The sequence below is a fragment of the Balaenoptera physalus genome (assembly GCF_965194825.1).
Source record: "Balaenoptera physalus genome assembly, chromosome: 8".
Lineage (NCBI taxonomy): Eukaryota > Metazoa > Chordata > Mammalia > Artiodactyla > Balaenopteridae > Balaenoptera > Balaenoptera physalus.
This window is the reverse complement of record NC_138887.1, coordinates 78,299,242-78,317,610: the sequence shown is the minus strand read 5'-3', so window position 1 is coordinate 78,317,610 and position 18,369 is coordinate 78,299,242. Positions and strand designations below refer to the sequence as shown.

The 18,369-nt window shown below is 41.8% G+C and overlaps 1 long non-coding RNA gene across 1 annotated transcript in view; it reads right to left on the bottom strand.

Moving 5' to 3' along the window:
* Positions 1–1,705: 1,705 nt before the first annotated feature.
* The window catches only part of LOC309665600, an 83,485-nt gene continuing 66,821 nt past the window's right edge, over positions 1,706–18,369 (bottom strand). The window contains exon 3 of the long non-coding RNA XR_014266562.1: positions 1,706–4,477. This is a non-coding gene — a long non-coding RNA (uncharacterized lncRNA). The remainder of the gene's footprint in view (positions 4,478–18,369) is intronic.

Here is an 18,369-nt window from a genome sequence, read left to right as displayed (position 1 = left end):
TCACGGGACGCTGGCAGTGGCGGGCTGCACAGGCTACTGGGAGGGGCGGTGTGGAGAGTGACCTGTGCTCGCACACAGGCTTTTTGGAGGCGGCAGCAGCAACCCCAGCGTCTCACGCCCATCTCTGGGGTCCACGCTTATAGCCGCGGCTCGCGCCAGTCTCTGGAGTTCGTTTAGGCGGCGCTCTGAATCCCCTCTCCTTGCGCGCCGTGAAACAAAGAGGCAAGAAAAAGTCTCTTGCCTCTTCGGCAGCTGCAGACCTTTTCCCGGTCTCCCTCCCAGCCAGCTGTGGCGCGCTAACCCCTTCAGGCTGTGTTCACGCCGACAACCCCAGTCCTCTCCCTGAGATCCGACTGAAGCCCGAGCCTCAGCTCCCAGCCCCGCCCGCCCCGGCGGGTGAGCAGACAAGTCTCTCGGGCTGCTGAGTGCTGCTCGGCGCCGAGCCTCCGTGCGGGAACCTCTCCGCTTTGCCCTCTGCACCCCTGTGGCTGCGCTCTCCTCCGTGGCTCCGAAGCTTCCCCCCTCTGCCACCCGCAGTCTCTGCCAGCGAAGGGGCTTCCTAGTGCGTGGAAATCTTTCCTCCTTCACAGCTCCCTCCCACTGGTGCAGGTCCCGTCCCTATTCTTTTGTCTCTGTTATTTCTTGTTTCTCTTTTGCCCTACCCAAGTACAGGGGGAGTTTCTTGCCTTTTGGGAGGTCTGACGTTTTCTGCCAGCGTTCAGTGGGTGTTCTGTAGGAGCAGTTCCACGTGTAGATGTATTTCTACTGTATCTGTGGGAAGGAAGGAGATCTCCGCGTCTTACTCTTCCGCCATCTTCTAAGTTTTTAAAATATAAAATATGAAAAAACTTATTACAAAAATTTTTTTTAATTTTTAAAAATAGAAAATAAGGAAAAAATTATTAAGAAAACATTTATTAAGAAAAAAAATTTTTTAAGTATAAAAAAAAAAAAAAAAAAGGACGGACCAAACCCTAGGACAAATGGTGAAAGCAAAGCTATACGGATAAAATCTCACCCAGAAGCATACACATATACACTCACAAAAAAAGGAAAAGGGGAAAAATTAATATATCCTGCTCCCAAAGTCCACCTCCTCTATTTGGGATGATTCGTTGTCTATTCAGGTATTCCACCGATGCAGGTACATCAAGTTGTTTGTGGAGCTTTAATCCGCTGCTTCTGAGGCTGCTGGGAGAAATTTCCCTTTCTCTTCTTTGTTCACACAGCTCCCGGGGCTCAGCTTTGGATTTGGCCCCGCCTCTGCGTGTAGGTCGCCTGAGGGCGTCTGTTCCCCGCCCAGACAGGACGGGGTTAAAGGAGCAGCTGCTTCGGGGGCTCTGGCTCACTCAGGCCGGGGGAGGGAGGGGTACGGATGCGGGGCGAGCCTGCGTGGCAGAGGCCGGCGTGACGTTGCATCAGCCTGAGGCGCGCCGTGCGTTCTCCCGGGGAAGTTGTCCCTGGATCACGGGAGCCTGGCCGTGGCGGGCTGCACAGGCTACCGGGAGGGGCGGTGTGGACAGTGACCTGTGCTCGCACACAGGCTTTTTGGTGGCGGCAGCAGCAGCCTTAGCGTCTCATGCTCGTCTCTGGGGTCCACGCTGATAGCTGTGTCTCGCGCCCACCTCTGGAGCTCATTTAGGCGGCGCTCTGAATCCCCTTTCCTCGCGCACCCCAAAACAAAGAGGGAAGAAAAAGTCTCTTGCCTCTTCGGCAGCTGCAGACTTTTTCCCGGACTCCCTCCCGGCTAGCTGTGGCGCACTAGCCCCTTCAGGCTGTGTTCACGCCGCCAACCCCAGTCCTCTCCCTGCGATCCGACCGAAGCCCGAGCCTCAGCTCCCAGCCCCGCCCGCCCCGGCGGGTGAGCAGACAAGCCTCTCAGGCTGGTGAGTGCTGCTCGGCGCCGAGCCTCTGTGCGAGAATCTCTCCACTTTGCCCTCCGCACCCCTGTGGCTGCGCTCTCCTCCGTGGCTCCGAAGCTTCCCCCCTCTGCCACCCGCAGTCTCCGCCCGCAAAGGGGCTTCCTAGTGTGTGGAAACCTTTCCTCCTTCACAGCTCCCTCCCACTGGTGCAGGTCCCGTCCCTATTCTTTTGTCTCTGTTATTTCTTTTTTCTTTTGCCCTACCCAGGTACGTGGGGAGTTTCTTGCCTTTTGGGAGGTCTGACGTCTTCTGCCAGCGTTCAGTGGGTGTTCTGTAGGAGCAGTTCCACGTGTAGATGTATTTCTAATGTATCTGTGGGAAGGAAGGTGATCTCCGCGTCTTACTCTTCCGCCATCTTGCCCAGACCCCTCAACGTTTTTAATTCCTACCCAAGCACACCTGAGTCACTAATTACTCAGCACAACTCATGTGCTCAAATGGGGTCCATCTGAGCCTTGCAATAACCTTGGCCTCTTTCTTAGGTGTTGGCCTCTCCAGGGTCAAGACCCAAATAAACCAAACTTGTTCCAGTAAAGGTGGGACTAGCTTCTGGTGGTTATCACAACTATACCATCCCTAGGGTTGCAACCCTCTCTATATCTATCCTTCCAATTGATATATATATACTATTGATACTATGTATAAAATACATAACTAATGAGAACCTACTCTATAGCACAGGGAACTCTACTCAATGCTCTGTGGTGACCTAAATGGGAAGGAAATCCAAAAAAGAGGGGATATACGTATACGTATAGCTGATTCACCTTGCTGTACAGTAGAAACTAACACAACACTGTAAAGCAACTATACGCCAATAAAAATTTAAAAACAAAAACCCTTCGGAGGCCAGCAACAACAAGGAAGAGAACTGCCCACATGATTTGCAGAAATGTCAACCTGAGAGGCATACCTGCCAGATATCATTAATCAGGGTTGGGAAACTCATGGCCTGGCCACTAATTTGGTGGATCAGGTCTATCTGCCTTGGTCCTTGGGATTCCTCTTCCAAACTAGAGTCCATGGCTACTAACTTGATCATACAGCCAAGTCTCACAACCCTACCTCAATGCTGGGGCCGCTGCCTCTCCTACTGCTGAAGGTCTCCCTCCCCAGCTCTCCTCAGAGGGCTCAGAGGAAGCAGAATCAACAGGATCAGCGGATTCCATGAGACCTCTTATCCACACTCTTGCTCAGACCAAAAGTCCCTTTTCATTAACTCTTCCAGGAGTTAATGAACTCTTCCCTGGCCTTCCTGGGTGACTGACTCCCAGGCTGAAGTAAGAGTCAATTCTCTCTGGCGCCTGGATCAATATACCTACCTAATAACACGCACATATTTTAGTATGTGTACTATAATTATACTATGTTTAAATTTTATTTATTTTTGGCTGCGTTTTGGGTCTTCGTTGCTGCACACGGGCTTTTCTCTGGTTGCGGCGAGCGGGGGCTACTCTTTGTTGCGGTGCGCGGGCTTCTCTTGTTGCAGAGCACGGGCTCTAGGTGCAGGGGCTTCAGTAGTTGTGGCACGTGGGCTCAGTAGTTGTGGCTCACAGGCTCTAGAGCGCAGGCTCAGTAGTTGTGGCGCACGGGCTTAGTTGCTCCGCGGCATGTGGGATCTTCCCAGACCAAGGATCAAACCGGTGTCCCCTGCATTGGCAGGCGGATTCTTAACCACTGTGCCACCAGGGAAGTTCCTATACTTAAACTTTTAATTTTTGTTATACTCTTAATATCTTTAATAATTTAATAGTGTAATTATACATATGTGTACTTGTCTTCCATCTTAGACTATGAGCTTCTTGAATGCAGGGAGTAGATCTGGTTCATCCCACTGGCTAGCATAGTGCCTGCTTCCTAGCAGACAGTCAGTGGGGGCTGAACTGTTCTGATTTCATAAGAAAGAACAAAACTATAAATTTTCAAATGTGGTTTGTTCATTGATAAGGCCCAAACGAATGTGTAACATCAGAAGTATAGTTTTAACAGAACAGTAAGATTGTCTAATTGTTGTATTTCAGGTAGGCCCCCCCCACCAGGCCCCCCAAAATACCTTCATAAAATTATTTTGTAATTAAAATAATTAAAAGAAAACTTTTATATTTTCTTATGTAATGTCACACTATTCAGGAAGGCGTGTCAAAACCCGCATCACCTTTGGTAGGATTCCAGCAGATAACCCTTCGCAATTCTAATCAACGTCCCTTTAATCTTCATCTAAAAAACAAAACAAAACAAAACAAACAACAAAAACGAGGTGAAAAATTAAAGTAGAATAATATTGCTGTGTACACAGTTTTTTTTTCTCCCTTCCCACTGTTTTTCTCCTCAATGTACGCAATTGGTAATTAAATATATTTCTGCTGGTCTTGTGGCCATATGCCTACAATATGTAAAAATACATTTGCGCTTTTTTTCCCCGCCATTCCTTTTGTTCCCAGTGCTGACTGCTGTCAGAGTGAACGGTCCAGATTCCCGTGTGCTGGTATCCATGGGCTCCGTCTTGCCAAGCTGCCAGTCTGGAGCGTCACACCTTACTGCCTTTAAAGATTGCCCTGCAGAGATAGAGGGAAATGGCAATTTTTACATGATGCAGTCTGCCGACCCAGGAGATTTGAAGTCAGAACTGGTGCCAAGATTTACCCAGGAGAGCAAGCAGAGGCAAAAACAGAGAACCTGGGCCAAAAGGAAAAAAAAAAAAAAGAAGAAAAAAGAAGAGGAAGGCTGGGGGCTGGGGAAACCACAGTCAGCTCTCCTGGGGGGGGCTTCTCTCAAAAGGCCAGAACTTAAGGCCACTGCCTGGGTGATGGCCCTGTTATTAGGGGTGTGTGGGTTCTAAAGAAAGTCAAAGGGAAGAGGTCGGCTTTTTTTGCATGCCCTAAATTGTAGTAGATTGCAGAATGTAAATGAGACAATTATTACACCAACGCTCATCAAGCTGGGCTGGAAAGACTTCAATAGCCTGATGAATATGCATGCAAATTTGTTAATTAAGTTAATTATTCTGCTGAAAATTCATTTGTCTTCCAAGGACATTTTCCCAATGATTTTAACATGCTAGCGCCATTAGTCATGCTCCATGCTATTTAACATTACTTTTTGTCCACTTTCTTTACCCCACCTTTTTTTAAAAAATATTTTAAAGTTTTAAGAACAGTTGATTCGTTCTTTTAATTGACCCCTGCAACACTGGAAGATGCCTAGAGCCAGCTCGGTAGGCATTCTCAGAAGCACGTTTCAATTAAATATTTCCTTGATATATAAAATGTCTGCAAAATGTCACATTGGTGGGGAGGAGAAGGGCTCTATCTGGGATCATTAAAGCTAGAATTTGAATCGTTCTCCATAGTGACTGTAAGAGGTAATCTGTCCCTGCTGTGGGCGATTTTCCCAGCTCTGAGTGTGATGTGATACATGGGTTTACCTTGCTGTGGGAAGTGAGGTGATTCCAACCTCCTCTGTCCTCGCACTGCAAGGCAAGACCCAGTGAACATGTGTGTTCAAACAGGAACCAGTCCTGTGATACTTTTCTGTCACCCATGAGGGCCCAAACCTGTTACCATGGCAACAAAGGAGAATAGTGTGTTTAACATCACATTGAAATGGCACCTTGAGATATTTGAAAGAAACAGTCAAGTTTAATTTTGTTAAAAATTAGCCCAAAAAAGGTAGTATAGTGTTTTTTTTAAAACGGCATGTTATTTTGCTGGGTAAACCAGGTCTATTTAATCAAGGCCTTCATTGTGGGCCTTAAAATTAGAATCTTTGAGGGTTGGGGTGAGCTTTATTCAACCAGATTCTTGATCTTCAGGCACACAGACACACATGAAACAGCCTATACAAATCTTCTAAAAATCTACATACAGAGATTATAGCTCCCCATCTCAACTCAAACATCTGAACATGAGGTCTGATAGATGCAAGTGTTCTTAGTGGGATGGTAAAACAGAATATTTGAAATCAAGGGTATTCCAGAAAATCAGAGGAATATGGTTGCTCACATACATTAGGCAATCATATTTTAAAAAGAAAGATGAATCTATGCAACACGCCAGGGGGCTGCCACACGCAGGCTTAAAGGCTTAAAGTCATTTATTTTCTTTAGAAAGAAGGTAAATTCAGATTCTCTCCTCCCTTCAGTCATCCTAAAAGAAACTCTCCAATATGGTTCAGGTTACAACCTGTATCTTCACAGTTAGGGTTGACCAGACTTGCTTGGAGCCAGGCTAAAGGAAAGGGGATTAAATAACAAAGATAACAAGATTTAATTGAAAGAGTTAAAGAAAAATTAATTGGCGTGCTATCTCTATCAAGCCATTCGTATATATTTTATACAGTATGAATGGCACTGTGTGTCACACAGATCGTAAACCAATTAAAATGATACCTCTAATTTCTATAATTCCATCTGTTTTAGAAGGTTTAATTAGCGAAGTTACAAAAGCCAAATATATTTGAATATTTTGAAAGCAGCCTGAACAGCAAAAACTGAGAAGTTTCCATAAACATTTAACCACACAGCCATGTACATTTCACAAGAATATACTTCAGATTAAAATATGAATTTTTCTTAATTTTACCAACAATAAACACATGCGAAGAAAATTATGATCATATGTTAGGCTGTGTAAATTAATTCAGGTTTTTTTTTTTCTGTTTTTCATCTAACTTCCAGAATGATTTCTTCTGATGAAAATCCCATTCCTGTCATTTAATCTCAATTGTGGGCCCAAAGAAGCAACAGTTAGATAAAACTAACATTATTGAACACTCTCCCTTAAATATTCTTTCCATAGGCTTATAAGAGAGGTTTGCCATTTTACAAGTGGAAGGGAATCTTTTTCAGAGATATTCAAAAACATTTTTCAGCCTGCCAGTAACCTATCTTTGAGAAATAAAAGTATAGGGAAGTTACGTCATCTTTAAATATTGAACACAAAATCCAAAGCGACAGTAAAGTACTCAACCCATTTTTCCACTATTAATGGAAAATATGATTTTGAAGTTTTTAAAATAATGGGTCAACATATAAGACCTTGCTGTATTCTTTGGTTTGGATGGTGTGCTGAGCAGCTGTGCGCTGTTTCGGGCCTCATATGGCCGCGTCACCAATGACTGACAGAGTGACGGGGACAATGTGACGTACAATATTCTCTCTTATCAAAATGTTCGCCTCACCATGATTGTGACTCAGTGGGTGTCCAGCTCTGTCTTTCCTTTCTACTGGATTTCTGACATATAACAAGGTGTAATTAACTTTTTTATATGCTTGTCGTTTTCATTACCAGAAATCTGGTGAGCATAGTTTATTATTAATTCTGCTCCTAATCCATACCACCTGAACAAACTACTTTTGCTTCCATGTGTATTGTATACTGTCAACTGGGAAAAAATGGCTAATAAAGGGAAAGGGAAATCAAACTTGACTGTGTTAAGAGTATACATCATGCTGGGAAACTACCCTTTATTGAGGATCTACTACATGACACGTGTTTTATGTGCATCGTCTCTTTAACCCTTGCATCAACCATCCGAGAAAAGTATAGCCTCATCTGACAAGTGAATGAAGCAAAATCCAAAGAAATTCAGTCCCTGGCTCAAGGAATAAAAAAGAAAGAAAGGAAAAATTCCAATAAGCAAGCAGCAGGAGCAAGATTTGGAACCAAAAAACATATTCAGATTGTTTGTTTTACCCCAAAGCTTTTAAGTATTCTAATGTACCTAGCTACCATTACCACTCTTTAAAAGCTCACCTTGGAAGGCCAGAGTACATCTGACACCTAACATTTTTATTATGCAGCAGCATTTACATTAATCACAAAATACTATCTGGACTTCCTATCTTTATTTCATTTAACTGTATTGCATTAAGTTTTACTCTCTTATGGACTTCCTATCCTTAGAAGGATTATCTTTGCCACTTTGATGTACTTTGAGTTAAAAAAAAGATGGGAATTTTCCCAAGAAAGAAGTTAAATAGATTTTGTTTGTAAATAGTTCAGCAGCTGTGGGAGGCTTCTGTTATTTTTTGCCTCACCTGCACTTCTCTTTCTTTGGATCTGTACTTCCTCCCCACCTGCCACTGTCTTCAGGAGACCCAACTCCCCACCCTGCCCTTTTCAGCGTTCTGAAGAGGGGGCTGATATGTATGTCAGAGGAAAGAGGTTCTTTCTCCTTCTAAAATGATGATTAATAAGGGTCTATGGAGCTACAGGGGCCACCTTTGTTTCTGTGATGAGTGCGCTTTTTCCTGATAAAATCCTACATACTGAGAAGCAGGGGAGAAAGCCAGAGATGGAGAGAGAGAGGGCGAGAGTCAGAAAGCTAATGTTAAAATTAATGCTCAGCTTGTCTGAAACTTCTCAGTGACGGGAGCCTAAAAGTTCTCTCTCTCTCTCTCTCTCTCAAGCTACTTTGAGTTGGCTAATTATCCTAATATAGGCATTTGTAAAAGTCAGAAGCAATATTATGCACCAACTGCACCAATTTATATTTCTTAATTCTGCAGGCTTTTATATGCAAATTTTCCAAGGGCAAACACGGATCAATATCTCAAAAGATCCATATATGCTGATTTTAAAAGGAAGGGTACTCCACTAGCCCATCTTTAATTACCTATGTCATTTTTGGTCATTGATCTGTATCTACCAAATATGTCAGTAGTCCTGAGGAATCTTCCATCCACCACAGCAATGTATCAATTTGTAATTATATGCCAGAATTGAGTTTCTATATTAGAGAGATTGGCCATGAGACAAAACTAAGTTTTTTTATAGTCCATGCCCGTTCTGTAACGTTTTGAATATGACATTTGGCAATATTCACTGTGAAATGCTAGTCAGATAATTCAGACCAAAGAATACACTCTGTGGCAGAATACACATCAGCTAGTTAGCTAGTTGGTTAGTGTAACTAATGCTAATGATGTGCAAAATCCTGGCTAAAAGTCTTCATGTTTCTCAGTAGCTGTATTTGCAAGAATTATCCAAATAATTGACACCTGCCCAAACCTGCCCAAACTGATTTGTCTTAACATAGTCTTTATTATTTACATACCAGATGTACCTTAAAGAAAGTTCAATTTATTTTCTTTTCATCTTAAAAAAAGTATTACATATCTCTTATGTGCAAGGTACTGTGTTGAGTGTTTATGGGGTGTGCATAGTCACGTCATGGAGGAAATGTGGACCCTGCCCTCTATTCGGAAAGTTATGATATGTACACAAAAAAGTGAGACATGCTGCAAAGATAGGTGTTAGGGACTGAATTGTGTCTGTTGAAGCCCCAATTCCTAGTACCTCAGAATTTAACTGTATTTGGAGACAGTTTCTTTAAAGGGGTAATTAAGTTAAAATGAGGTGATTTGGGTGGACCTTAATCCAATATGACTGCTGTCCTTTTAAGAGGAGGAGATTAGGACACTGACACACACAGAGGGGAGACCACGTGAAGACACAGGGAGAAGACCGCCATCTCTAGGCCAAGGAAAAAGGCCTCAATCCTGCCAACACCTTAATCTCAGACTTCTAGGCCTCCAGATTTGGGAGAAAATAAATTCTGTTGTTTAAGTCACCCAGTCTTTGTACTTTGTTTTGGCAGCTCTGGTAAACTAATGAGATAGATAAAAGAAAAACAAAAACTACGTGGATTCAGGGAACTGGAAGCATCCTTCCAGCTGGGAGCCTTGGAGAAAGCTTTATCTAGGTGGCTTCTGTAATGGCGTTTGGAGTAGAGAATGGCCATACGTAGTTGGAGAAGCTAGGTGTTTTTCACAGCGGGAAGAGCATGTCAAGCACATGGCTGCAGAAAGCAGGAGAGAAGACCAAAAGCGTACGTTAAGGCCAAATAGCGAGCTTGGATTTTAGGCTGAATGCAGAGGAAAGCCACTGAAATACCTTGGCGGCACTGTAACAAAATCAGAACTGTGCTTGAAAAAGATTAATCTGGAAGTCAGGTAATAATCAGTTGGAAGAGGAAAGCATTTTGAGTTGGGGCAGAACAGCTGGCAACCCAATGCAGTAGAGTAGAGTAAGGGGGTAAAGTAGAAGGTTCAGAAAAGACAGACACTGAAGAAGAGGTAAAGTCACTGGGACTCAGCAGATGGCTTTGCTATGGGAGGCAAGGGGTAGAAAAAGAACTGAAGAGCTGAAAGACAGCCAGGCGGTTCTGCTTGGGGTCTGGGAAGATGAGACGATGGAATTGACTACAGAAATAGGAAGAGAGTAGAGAAACGGGTCTAGGGCTTCCCTGGTGGCGCAGTGGTTAAGAATCCGCCTGCCAGTGCAGGGGATACGGGTTCGAACCCTGGTCCGGGAAGATCCCACATGCCGCAGGGCAACTAAGCCCGTGTGTCACAACTACTGAGCCTGCGTGCCACAACTACTGAGCCCGCGTGCCACAACTACTGAAGCCCGCGCTCCTAGAGCCTGTGCTCCTCAACAAGAGAAGCCACCGCAATGAGAAGCCCATGCACTGCAATGAAGAGTAGCCCCCGCTCACTGCAACTAGAGAAAGCCCACGCACAGCAACGAAGACCCAACACAGCCAAAAATAAATAAAATAAAAATAAATAAATAAACAAAAAGGAAAAACAGGTCTAGGAAGGATGATGACCAGTACAGTTTTAGAGCTCCTGGGGACTGACAATTTTAAATGTGGTTGGAGATACAGAACTGTAGACATGTAAATCGGGATATATATACACACACATATATATATACATACATATTATATACACACAATCTTTGTTTGGAAATGTATAATATATTGGCTTTTGGGAAAGTCTGCTTATATATGCTTGGGACATTTACAGACTTAGAACTAAGGGTGAAGATACAAATTTTGGATCATCACTGAAGCCGTAAGAGGGGATTAAATTGCCAAGAGAAATAACAGAAAAACAGAAGAGAGGTTTGGGCGAAGGACACAGGGAGCATTTAAGGAACAAGGGTCAAAAGAGAAGTAAATGGTGCATTCTTTGGAGAGGCAAGAGAAGAGCTTTTACTTGTTGGAAAATCTCTATTCAGCCACTGTAGTCGTTCCAGAAACTTGAAAAAAATTCCTTCCATTTAAATAATTAAAATTTTCAAGGGAACAGATGAAAGGATTCCCCCTGTTTTAGACAATAAAGTAGATCCATTTTTACTTGCATTATCAGAAGACGACACAGGAATCTTAATTTCTTCTTAGCTACAGTAAATCTAAATAAAAGTTTCAAAAATCAAAGAACTTAGTGGCTACTAGCTATTGCTAGCCTCAAAATTTCCTTTAAGGAAAATAAATGTATTTTCATAAAATATGAAGAAAAAAATCAAATACAGCTACATAAAGTATTGGTCCTAGAAGTGATCCAATCTAACCTCTTTTTCCCAGGAAGCAGTAGAATTTCAGTCAAAGAACTCAAGAGAGTTTACATTACTAAACACTGGTTTTTCATATTTCCATTGCATCAGTGATAGAACATTGATACAAACATCAAAGCTATAAAACTATTCTTGCTGGTACATTGCATGGCCTCTTCTTTCTGTTTCTCTCTGCACAAGGCTGACCTGCAACACTTGTGTTTAAATATCCCTGGTTACAGCCCCATGCAAGGACCACCCAGTGCCCACCTGATATGCTGAGGGCAGAAGGGCAGAATCTGTCCCAACATACAAATGTGGTTGCCAGGGCTCACAGTTGTGACCCCACAGGAGGTGATGCTTATTGAAAGGATGGGCTGAGAAGGGTCCCCAAAAGATGACTTCCTCCTTGATAAGAGAACTACCTTTAAACTCTTCCTTTTCATTCCCCAAGCCCCTGAGGTTGAAAGAGATAATGATACTTTATATAAGTGGATTTATGAGCAGTTGTAAGCTTTATAGAGTATTGAACCTTCTGTGCATTTTTGGCTACTGTAGAATAGAGGCTCCCTAACATACTTCCTGAGTGTCTGTTTATATGATATCCAGAAATAACTAACCAATAAGATATCAATTTAATAAATTGAGTTTATTATTCCTATTGCAACATCTTTGCTGTTAATATCTATCAATCATTTGCCAACAACTACTTAATTGGCATTTTGAATAAACTTTTAAAGAATTTATAAAATATGGATTTATAGGAAACAGAGCATATAATGCAGTTGAAGAAAATTTATCATTATTTCTCTTTTGTAAATGGAAAATCAATGGTTAGGAAACATCAAAGGTTTTATTTGCTTGGTCAAATCGATTCACAATCATTGATCTGAGAGTGTCTGTATATCTCCTTCCAAATAGGATTTGAGAGCTACTATCAACAGGTAGTGTACATTCAATATGTTTATTATAGAAATAGAAAATCAGAGTCATGACTAGTGAAACAAGGAAAACAAGAAATAGTAATAAACTTCCACAGCAAAAACAGAAAGCTAGCCTTTCTTCTATATTGCAGTAAATGCAAACACACTACCCCAAAATATGGCACTTAGCATATTGAATATTTAAAGCTGAAGAAGCTTGAGAAAACAGCAGAAGCAGGAAAGTCCCTTTGACTTTCCTCCCACCCTGCTTCCCTGAAACAGGTCATAAACCTTCATGTGAGACGTCCCTTCCCTACACCTGGAAGAAAGGAGAGCATCCTTATCTTTGAAGACAAGGGGACACTGTCCTAACAAACGGGTCTTGCTAAGTTTCCCCCAGTTTGCTACGCTTACTTCATACTCCATAACCTATCATATCTCTGCATGACTGCCCACTCTGCATCAAACCCAGCATAAAAATTCTCAAGTCAAACTGTTTCTTCGGGTCTTCATTTCCTTATGAAGGTTTCCATGTCACATAAAACTTAAACTTAGTGAATTTTCGTACTTTTCTCTGTTAATCTGTCTTTGTTAATTTAATGTTCAGACTCAGCCAGAGACCCTAAGAGGGTCGAGGAAAACTTTTTCCTCCCCTATAAAACCATCAAGCAAGGAGAAGTAAGCCTCAAAATATATTTGCTAGTGTTCAATTATACAACTATGCTGACCATCTCAGGGATCTGGTTAAAGGAGTTTGAAAGGATTTTCTTTCCACCTGCTTCATAGGGCATAACACTAGTGCTTTCAGCAGCCTCCTTCTATACAGAAACGTTGATTATTAGACTGGACATCATAATCATCATAACATATTTCATTGCAACATTTCTTCCCATATAAAGCCTTTCTGCGTGCTTTATGTCAAGAAAGGATTGTTATTTTTGGCAATAATGTATCTTAAACGGAATTTGTATGAAACCATACTGTCTTTTTAAGCTATGTACAGACCATGTGGTGTTCCCAATATTAAATTTCCCTTTAAAGAAATTGTCAACTTTGAACTTGAGGATGTGTCTACAAGCATTGGTGACTCAAAGACAGAGCTGTTTAATTATAGTGGTACAAGGTATTAATATGCATCTGTTCTACAAAGACTAATTTTAGTTAAATTTTTTTATCACAAGTGCATTGATGTTGCAAGAATAAAATGGTGAAAAGGCTGCTGCAGATGCTATTTGCATTGGGGCTGGAGGTGGGTAATTGGGTCAGTTGAGTTCATATATTAAAGAATTGTCTGCCGGCTATTGCGTTGGCTGTCACAGTCTGTCTCAATCAAGCATAACTGCAGATCTCCAGAAAGCTGTATTGATCAAAATAAAAATCTACATTTTATTTAGGTTCAAAGGGCTGGTGCTAATATCAACTACATTTGATCACCAAGTGTGTGATAGTTGAGTATTCAGGTTTACTGTACTGCAGCTTGCTAAAATAAAAAAGTCTTGGTCTCTTTGGAAATACAGACAGGTCTGATTATTTGTCTCAGTTTGAGAACAAAAAGTGATGTTGAAGGAATGAATGTTTATTTGATGATGTCCCATCTCTGAATAAAAAGAAGAAAACAAAAACAAGCAACAACCAATATATAAAAATAGTTGAACCCCATCACAAAAATTTCTGACTTCCATAATCAATCCACATTTCCTAAAGACACGCATGTTTTTCCTCATTGTCTATTTAAATGGCTCAAAAAACGGCAATGCAATGGACAGACTCCCTTGTTAGAGGAAACAATTACTTGGTAGTATAGGTTATTTTAATGGACATATCACTTTAAACGAAGCCATCACATCTGTTCCACCTTCTAATTACAAATGCAAAAGAAATACAATTCACCAATGCATCATAAAAAAGTAAAACATAAGTGATTTAATGCATATGTATGTTCCTAAGTCAATGCAGCATGCAATCTGCTATGTTTTTTACATGTTCTGAGCACAAATCAGATGGAAAACCTGTTCTCTGATGAAATATGATTTCTTCTCCCTGGATAAGTTTGGTGCTGTATGGAAGCAATGGTTTGCACAAACGATTTGCAGACTACACTGCTGCTCTAGCAAGTGTTCTTAGCTAAACTCTTCCTGGGGACTAATATTTTATGATCAACATAATCGGTTGCACCACTCTGATGCAGGTTGAGTACGAAAATATCTTAACCTAACGTATAGGGGAAATTTTCACTGACACATTAAGAAATAACTTCTTTTTCCCTCTTTTTTCCTAAAGGGAGGGGGAACATCAGAAGTATTAATAGTGTTACCCAACTGTCCTTGCTCAAGGGGGCGACTAAATGGCATTTACTGCTCCTCAATGACTGCTTAAAGAATTGTGTGTAGTTCTCATATTAGTGGTAGAATAGACATTGGTAAATGAGGATATTATTTTCTTGTTTCTAGTAAAAAATAGTCCCATTTAAAGAAAATATTTGGATGGGGTTAGCTTTCTGTACCTCTGAGTCAAGCAGGAAGGCAAGAATTTGGTTAGAGTTAGAGGTTAGGAAGGGCAATACTCCCGACTTAGGACAAAGCAGCATAATCACAATTCCATGATAGCAACCAAAATTGAATTAACAATTCAATCTTAAATGTTAAGAAACTGTTAGTTATCGTATCTCTTCCTCAATCAGGGTTGGGTCCATCCAGTTTCTCTTACCCACTTTTCACCAGGGCAGGAAGTGTTGGTGGCATGTAGATGGACCTCAGTTCTCCCTCCGTGAAGATGTAGGCATCTCAAAAGCAGGGGCTATGTTTTATCCAACAGCATGGTCCATTACTGAAAATAGACCCATTACTGAGAATAGAACTGAATAAATATTAGCTGGCAGCATTTTCTGAGTGAATGAGTAAACCTGAAAGTATGGATGGGTAATTGACTAGTCCTGACAAAATTCTGTTTCCAAAGGGTCATTTTATGTGGAAATATTAAAACAAGTGTTAATACAGCCTTTTAGTCTGAGGGCAATTTTTCCACCTTGTTAATTATTGCTAAATTTCAGAAAAGCCCCGTTGGTATTTCTCTCCCAGAACTGTCGTGAGGATAAAATGAGATAATATATGTAAAGGACTTAAACACTGCCTGACCCAAAGTAAGTGCTTGGTGTAAACATTAGCTATAATTCTTCTGTTCATTCTTATCTATGCCCAAATAACTCAGCCAAAGCCTGATCAATTTCTCATCCAATAGAAAATTAATCATATTAACTATTAGTATGTTTAAAAACCTGACTTTGATGGCAGCACTGGATAAAGCCAAAGATTCAAATGCACTGAGTACACACACACACACATTAGCATACATAATTAACAGGCGATAGACAATCATCAGCATAAATTTTATTGAGATACAATAGAGAAGAAAAGTTAAGAATATGGCCTTTAGAGCTGCCCAGTTCTGCCTTAGAGAACTAACTTTGTCTCTTCTTCTCTGTGTGAACTTAGACTTAACTTGTCTATGTCTCTGCTTCCTTATCTGTAACATGGGAATAATAAAGAATACCTGTCACCTCATAGGTTTGTTGCCAGTGATTAATAAGACATAGTGCAAAGCACACTGCCTGGATCATTGTAAGTACTCAATAAATATTAGCTAATATTATTTTTACGGTTACCACCTCTGGTAGCAATAAAAGTTTCATCACATGCTGTCAAAGCATTTAAAGTGAATTCTGTCACTTTCATGAGCAAGAAGAAGGAAATCCTGATAGAGTTTGACAAATAAGGACCCCAACGTAAATTATTTTCTCCTTTCCATACACAGCTGACTTCCTTTGATATGAATATGAAATCTCCATGTGCATAGAAATGAGGAGAGACCAAATGCTCTTCACATCTATTTGGCTTTCTAACTTCAAAGCAGAACTCTGAGGCAATCTGCTGCAGCATGCAGTCTTCACAGCCTCCTGACTGCGTTCACTAATACAGCATCAGATAGAAGCTCTAGTCTTCAAACAGCAACTGTCTATCACCTGATTGGCATAAAAGACATGTATACACCGAATATTTTTCTTCCGAGCTTCTTCTCCATCCTCTCCATTCCCATTGCAACACCTTCATGTCATGGACATTCAGACTGTTGGTCTCCTGGTAGATATCCCTTCTGTAAATCACCCAAACTTTAATGCCACCTTTATCCTAAAACATAGTCCAATAATATTATGTCTTTACTCAAAAAAAGTTGTCATGACTTCCCAATGACTCCAGAATGCAGAAACACATCCTTAGTGCTGGGTCTTCTCCATTTGCCCTTCCAGATCCACTCTCCACCCTTCTCCACTGTGCTCTGTCCAGTAGGCTCACCTCCAGAGGTGAACACTAGGAGCTCTTGTTCTTTGGCTTCCAATTGCGTTTAACCAAAGAGAAAACCTAAAACGTCTTAATGAGGACATTGTTTGAAGTGTGGAAGAAGAGGGAGCCACGTTATTCTTCCCTGACAGGATATGGTTTGGGGAGTGGCTGCATTTCTCTACTTAAGGCCACAGTTCCTGCCAGGCATCCAGTTCCCATGTAGCACTTTCCACATTCTGGTAACAGTTTCCTCCTCTTGCCCATTCAGGTCTAAAGGTGAGAATTGCTTCCCTTATTAAACTCTTCTACTTTATCCCATTTAAGTATGTCATCTATTTCTTGATAGGACCTTGACTAATACAGGTTAGTTCTAGAAAACAGACCCTCAAAGTGGGATTCTGGGAATGAGTTGCCCACATATTTCATGAAAGCACAAATAAACTTCCTGCCAGGGAAAAATAAGACACTGGCAATCCATGGCATGTGCTACCATCATGAACACTCAAATTATCATCATCTCCTAACCATTCCCCTGAGAGGACCTGGACAATGCTTTATCAAGGCATTTAGAAAACCACTGACAACAGAAGAACCAGCATCTTTGAAAGTCCCTGAGGTGGTGATGCAGAAGACAAAGGTGGAAGCTGGCATTGAACTTCCTGATTTCAAAGGAAATAATGGGACCTCAGGGTAATAGAAACCAGATGGCAGTGCTTAATCATCACATGTAATTACCCCCAATAAACCAGGGAAGGGATAAGAAAATATACATAGAAATAGGTTGTCTTCAAGTGGAAGGGACAACTGTATACTTTGCAAGGGTTCTGTCTACTCTCTTGTTTTCTGTCATAAGACAGTCCAGAGGTATCTTGATTGCCTTGGTGTCCCGCAGAATATCTCTGGTCCATTTCATCCCTGATATCATGCTAGTTGGATCTGGAGAACAGAGAGTAGCAAGAACTTCATGTGTCTTAGAAAGACATGTGCATCCCAGACTATGGAAGAAAATCTCCACAAAATTTCAGGGGCCTGCCATATCAGTGAAGGTTCCAAGGGTCCAGCAGTTGGGGAGCATAGCAGGGTATCTCTTTAAAGTATGAGACAAATATTTTACCTTGACCCATTTCTCCCAAAGAGCATTAGGTTTGTTGGGCCTCTTTGGATTCTAGAAAAAACATAGGTGTACTGCTCTGACCCAAGTTCTGGATCACCTGTGAGGCTGGCAGTTTTGATTAAACATGGGGCAGCCATTCAAACTGCTTAGACACTTGGACCTTCTGACCAATCATATCCAACTGGACTGGGGGGGTCTATGGCAGACAGGGATGCTCATGGATTCTCTGGCAAGTCCTAGTAGGAGAAACGCACAACACCTCCCTTGGGGTTTGGAGTATGGCCATGCCAACTCCTACCAATGGCAATTCTGTTAGAAAGTCAGATCCAGACTTGCTACCAAGCCTAGTAGAGTCTGAACACCTGACCATGGAACATCAAGTGGTTACCTGTCATGAACTGGATGTGATTTGATTGACTGGATCAGAAAATTGGGTGTGCATGGCAGTATTCCATTATCAAATGGAAATGGGCTGCTTAAGGCTTGGCCCAAGCAAGTCTGCAATGGACTGTGAAGAGCACAGACGGTGACTCAGACCCCCACGGTACTTGCTCCTCATACTGAGCTATCTCTTTCCCAGCTGGAACCGATGATATCTTGGAGAGTTCTCTCCATTACCGGTTAACAGAGGAAGGGAATGCATGGGCAGCTTTACTGATGTGTTTTCCAGCCTACTGGCACCAGCCAGAGGTGAAAGGTGGTTATGCTCCAGCCCTGAAGGCAGTAGAGGAG